Source organism: Phascolarctos cinereus, unplaced genomic scaffold, assembly GCF_003287225.1.
Source record: "Phascolarctos cinereus isolate Bilbo 61053 unplaced genomic scaffold, phaCin_HiC Scaffold_4;HRSCAF=312, whole genome shotgun sequence".
Classification (NCBI taxonomy): domain Eukaryota; kingdom Metazoa; phylum Chordata; class Mammalia; order Diprotodontia; family Phascolarctidae; genus Phascolarctos; species Phascolarctos cinereus.
The window spans coordinates 204,337,004-204,343,794 of record NW_027555847.1 but is presented as its reverse complement, the minus strand read 5'-3'; positions in this window follow the sequence as shown (position 1 = coordinate 204,343,794).

The following is a 6,791-nucleotide window of genomic DNA, read 5'->3' as shown; positions in this document are numbered from 1 at the left end:
GAAACACAGATTAAGAAATGCATTAAACAAGGCAGACATTAGTGATGTTTTCTCTGACTGTTAAGGACTATGGTGTTACAGACCTGAGTTTTCTGTGGCACCACAGCAGTTCACCATTCTCTCAGTGATCTGCCATTTTCTTCCCCAGCTCATTTTTTGTTTGAGGAACTAAGGTGAACAGGGTTAAGTGATTTGTTCAGGGTCACATAGCTAGTAAGTGTCTGAGGCTTGATTTGAACTCAGGTCCTCCTGACTCCAGGGCCAGTGCTCCATTCACTGTGCCACCTAGCAAAAGACCTTTATCCTGAGCCAGAGCACTAGAAGATTAGAGGAACCCAATTGCTCCATGGGCTTGCTCATTAAGGTCCATTCTTATGCTCCATGAAGTATGCTCTAAACAGAACAAATCAGAGGCAATCGTGCTGGTGCACTTGTAACAAAGATTATGAAAGAAAAAAATCTTTAAAGCTACTCACCATAAGCAATACATCAGTTGTGTCTGATCCATGCAACATATCCTGGTTCCCTACCTTTACTATGAAGAAAAATAGATACATTTTTCTTAATTTTTCTTCAAGGCCAATCTTGATTAAATAATTTTTTTTCCACTTAGAAAATGTATTTATTCTTTTATTCTACATCATATACAGATCAAGAAAAGCCACAGCAGTTTTTCAACATATAAACCCTTTAAAAGTGGAGGACATTATACAGACAAGTATAAAAGTGAAGTCCAGTAATAAAGGCATACATCCAGTGCAGTATTTCTGAGGAAGAATAAAGCAGATACCAGGGCCATTCTTATTTAGCTTCAATCTTATTAATAAATTATAAAATTTTTCTTGGGAATTTGGTAAACAACATAATTGGGCTATCATCTTCTTGTAGGATATACAGAAATGCACAAGTGGGAGCAAGATGTACAATAGTCTGCTCCTACAGTTTGTTTTTTCCCATTAAATTCTAGCCATAGGAAACTTTCCAGAGGGAAGGGCCCAACTTTCTTTTGACTAACTCCTACTTCACTTTTCTTGCCTACGAGAAAAAAAAAACCCTAGCATCTCACATACTTCCTATTTGCATATGCAAATGAGGGGATCCAATCATTCTTAAATTTGACTGGGAAGATTATTTGGTGAGAGAAGCATTCCATTCAAATAAAGTGGAAAAGAAAAACCTCTCCAAAAAAGGGTGAATGAGAGAATTAGTATTTGTGTGCAAGATCAGCATTATTCAGTCTTACTGGAATTTAATCTTCTGGGTGGGTCCCCTTAATCTTTCATGACTAGGGGATGGCAACAAAAAATGTATTTTTGCAGCTGGAAATACACTTCCCAAGGAAACCAAAAGGACAGGAATAAGTCAGTTAACAGATTCTAAAAGGAGAATAGCTGATACTCATGATTTTTTTGTATTTCTATACTTAGCTAGAAATTTCAGTGGATCTGTGATCTTGTTGATATGAGCACTTTCTTTATTGTTGTAGTTCCTAATTCATGAAAATGATAGCTTAATATTTTAATATTAATATTTGCAAAACACTGTACATATATTATCTCGTTTGATCATCACAACAACCCTGTAAGGTGGATACTATTAATATTTCCAATTTATGGCCCTTTCTAGGGTCACATAGCTAATAAATATTGGGACAACTAGGTGGCACAGTGGATAGAGTGCCAGGCCTAGAGTCAGGAAAACCTGAGTTGAAATCTGGCCTCAGACATTTACTAGCTGTGTGACCCTGGTCAAGTCACTTAATGACGTTTGCCTAAGTTTCATCATCAAATGAACTAGGGAAGGAAATGGCAAACCAATCCAAGAAAATGGCAATCTGCTTTGCTAAGAAAATCCCAAATTGGGTCATGAAGAGTCAGATATGACTGAAATGACTCAACAACAGCATTTGAGGTGGGATTTGAATTTGGGCCTAACTCCTAATCCAGTTTTCTAATCACTATGTCGTGCTGACCAAACACATCCATGCCTTCTAGATGAGGAAAATGAAGCCTAGAAAAGTGGACTGACTTACCTAAATAGCTGGAAGAACCAGAATTTGAACTCAGGCCCCATGAATTTAAGTTCAGCGTTCTATGTATAATATACCATATAGCTCAGCATTTTACATATCATGTACTATATACCACTTATACTCACCATGCTTCCCTGCATTGCCCTTTGGTTGAACCACAAGATTAATTCTGCAGAGACATTGATATTCCATGACTCAAAGGTATACAGTTTTAACCACAAGGGTATTGATGTTAGAAGATGGGTCTGTTTCAGGGAGAAGTCCAGTCATTAAAGACATTCCACAATTTCACAGAGGCAATCCAGACTACTCTCTATCTTGGAGATTTAATAGTTCCTTTTGATAACTAAAACATTAATAATAAAAACTAGGTCGTCAGGTGTCTCTTTGCACACTCCTATACGTCTATGCTTCAGTCTTGCTTGTCAACCCAATGTCAGAGTTTCTTGTCCAGTGACTAATCCACAAAAGGAAGCAATTTATCTTTATTGCTTTGTTCTCTGCAGAGGAAATTGTTTCTCTTTAAGCAGCAAGAAAGATATTTTGGGAATAGGCTCTTTCAGCTTGGTCACAGATTTTACCTGGAGAGAAAAATCAACGGACGAGGGAATTTTATAGTTCTTTGATTGGCACATCCTCTTCTGCCTGGCCAGCTCAAACTATCATATTCCTGCACAGTCAAACTTTGGTTCCAGGTTGGTGGACTGAGCTGGTGGTACCCCATATAAGCCTGGGCTTCCCATCCTGACATAGTCAGCCACCAAACACCACTCTTTGACACCCTGACCTTCCTCCTGATCTCTTTCCTTGTAGGACCTTGAAGAAGACTCAGTTGGGTCCGTTATAGTTTTCACACTTCCCTCTCTTGCTGGCACAGACCTAAATAAACCTTTACCCATAGGTGAAGCAGACAGATGAGGAGTAAGTGAGATAGGGACTGGATAGAGGAAGGGGTGATAATTCAAGGTTATGGCCATTTACGTTCCATTCTATACCTTATGGATTTGGTGGAAGGGAATACTTCATAATTCTATCAAGATAAACTAAATTGCTATGGACTTTTGGAAAGCAAACATTGCTGCAGGTCAATTATTAACTCTCTTAGGGAAATAAATGAATGACTAACCATTAGTTTTTGTTCCGTTTCTGATATCGTAAAGCAACTTTTACACTGCAATGATTACAGAGATTATTTGGGAGACTGTAACAGTATGTATACAACTTTCCCAGAAGTCTTTTTGGCAAAGTCTTGATCTGTTGGTATAATTATATGGATTTCTCTCCCTTGCCATTTAAAATACTTATTTTCTCTAATTGATACAAGAAGCAATGTAGCACAACAGAATGAGTACTAGCCTAGGAATAAGGAGACCTAGATTCAAATGCTGTGTCTGCCACATATCCACATAGGGCCCTGGGCAAAGTGTTGGACTAGATAATATTCTGGCTCAGAATTTTTATCTCTATTTTGATATCTGTCATATCATTATGCTTATGAACAAACAATTTTGATGGTCTTCCTTTCGTTGAATGACTTGGAAGGCATAAGCAACATGTGATAAATCCCAAAGAGTATGAAGGAGGGAACACACCAGGGGAGGAGAGAGAGACACACATACAGAGACAGAGAGCCAGCCAGCCAGAAAGACAGAAAGAGGCAGAGAAACAGAGAGAGGAGAGAAAGGGAGAGATACAGAGAGAGATGAGGGTGGAGAAAGAGAGAAAGAGTAAGTTCCTGTGAGAGGGAGAGAACGGATCACCTGAGTAACTAAGAAGGCTAAGAAACAAGTAGGCAGTGAAGTACATGGAAACAGCCCCAGCTCTGAAGTTAGAGAACTATAGTTGAAATTTCAATGATATTTATTACCTGCCTAACAAGTCACTCAAACTCTGTGGATCTGTTTCCTCATTTGTAAAATAAGGGGACTAGACTAAATGGCCTCAGAACCTTTTCTGCTCTAGATTTGTTGTCCTGTGACTAAGAGTCAGAAGTCTGTTGTTGAGCCATTTCAGTCATGTCCAACTTTTCATGAGCCCATGCGGGGTTTTCTTGGCAAAGATACTGATGTAGTTTGCCATTTCCTTCTCCAGCTCATTTTACAGATGAGGAACTAAGGCAAACAGGGTTAAGTGACTTGCCCAGGGTGATATAACTAGTAAATATGTGAAGCTGGATTGAACTCAGGAACATGAGTTTTCCTGACTTCCAGCCTAGCTGAGTCAGAAGACCCATCTCTAAATTCTAACTGCTTTACCTGTAGTACCTTAGTCACACCAGCTAACCTCTCTCTAAATCTAAACTTCCTCATCTGTAAAATGGAATAATACTTGCACTACCTACCTTATAGGGGTGTTTTGAGGTTCAAATACAATAACTAATGAAAAATGTTTTGTAACTTTAAAGCACTATATAGATAAATGTTATCTAGTACTGGTAATAGTAGTAGTAGATGATGGTGATATATTACAGACAGTAATAATAGACAATCAGTCCCTGTGTCTGGAAGCTCTTATTGAATAAACTCAGCTACCTCAAAGAAACTGCTTTGGAATAAGGACTGATCCTATCTCTTTCTGTATTAACTCTCCTGCTTCCTTCCTGGCTGAGCTTTAGCCACTTTTGATTTGCCAGCAGTACAGTAACTCTTAAAACCATAGGAGTGAGAAGAGAACATTCTTGCCAAGTGATCATAACAGGAAAACCAATCTATTAACACAAGGAAGGAATGACAACTTCACTTGTCCCTCTCAGCATCAAGGGGCAAAAGGCAGAGAGAAGAGTGGATTGTCAGTATCTACAAGTGACCTGGAGGTTCCTTTAAGCAGAGGCAGTATGGTGTAGGCAGAGATGTCAAAAGTGCTGCCAGCAACACTCCATAGTATAGCCTGAACTGGATTAAAATGTAATTGGGAAATAGTTAACAAAATAAATAAAATATAAGAAAATATAGATGTTAACATGCAGTTTTCAAAGTCAACATACACCCACAAGGATCTTTATGTATGCCTTAGTGGACCATTGGAGTTTGACACTACTGGTGTAATGAATAGAGAGATAGTCTTGGAACCGGAAGACCTCAGTTCATGGTATATCTCTGGTATACACAGACTCTGATTCTGGGCAAGTCATTTCTTAGGGACTTCTTAATACTCTAGGCCAGTAGTGTCAAACTCAAATAGAAATAGGAGCCACTAAACTATACATAAAGCTCTCTACGGGTATATATTGACTTAGAAAATCATGTATTAACATTATTTATGTTTTGTTATATTTTTATTTGTTTAGTTAAATATTTCCAATTACATTTTAATCTGATTCAGACCCCTTGTGGAGTATTCTGGACTGCATCTAAAAATATAAGTTGCGAAGAAGGTACTGACTGAAGCAGTTTGCTCACCTGGAAGTCCTCAATATGAATGAATCACTGGTACAGACCATATTCTTATTCCACTAAGTAGAATTGGCTGCTATCTTTAATGTAAGCCAATCTTTCTCTAAAGTCATGAGGAAAAGTCATGTGATAATGCTGTTTGATGGATGATATTACAAATAGACCTTGTTCACTCAGGTGATCCATGACCATCTTGACTTTCAGAAGGCTGTGAAGGAAACTCAGTCCCCTATACATGGAACTGACACTTAGGAGAGAAAGTGATTTAGGTAAATAGCATTTCCCTTTCAAGTGACAGCTTTAAAGGAATGAACAATGAATGATCTATCCTTTGGTATGAGGGGTGGCAGTGACTCTTGTAATTGTAGATAACTAGGAGACAACTGACCAACTTACCCATTGAATCTTCTCGTAATTTATATCAAGAGTCAAATGAATATGATCTTTTTGGGCTGCATGCCCAGACCCCACACATGGGTGAGGATGTTGTTTGTTTGTTTGTTTTTGCTAGTTTATTGGAGGTAGTTGAGACCACTTCAAAATTCATTAACTCTACCAGAATTCATTTCTATATCACACACCTGTGTAACCTTAGGAAGGTCACTGAATCTCTGTGGGTCTCAGTATCTTTATCGGCAAAATGAGGGAGCTGAAGTAATTAGCCTCTTGAGGTGCTTTAGTAATAACTAAGAAGTCTTAATGCTCAAAGATGAAATTCCTTGCTGATTTTGTTGGCTAGTTATCATTGCCAATGAGAGTAGGAAAGCACCAACACCCTTAACCTCCTTTTGTCTCAAGGGCACTCAGAAGAAGGACAAATGGCAGTCAGCTGCTCAGTAAAGATATTTGGGCTCCAAGGGGGCAGTGGCTGCAGTTGGTAACCCTACAGGGGTGACCTTACCACTCATTCAGCAAATATTTATAGAATCTGTGAGTGACAACAGGAAAAACAAACAGAGAGGGAGACTCCTAATATTCTCTTGGATGAATAGCAAGAACCTAGTGGGAAAATTCCACTGTGAAAAGAAAAGAGATCCGGCTGGCTTTACCACTTGGATGAATCATTTCACAGCCTTTGCCACCACATGGTTTATGCCACCTACTTTGAACTACCACATAGGGATATTGTGATGGTAAAGAGGACAGAGTGCTCAATGTGGTTTTTTCAACTCTGAGAATCACTTATGATTCATTTGTTTTCCTTTTTCATAGAATTTAGAGCTTAAAGGGACTTCAAAAATGCAAGGATTCCTAACCTTTTCTTCTACCCTATACTCCTGGGCTTTCAGTGGATTTTTCAGTAAACTTCTTCAATATGAAAGGCAATCAATTCTAGGCTTCCTATATATATATATGCATGTAAAAAA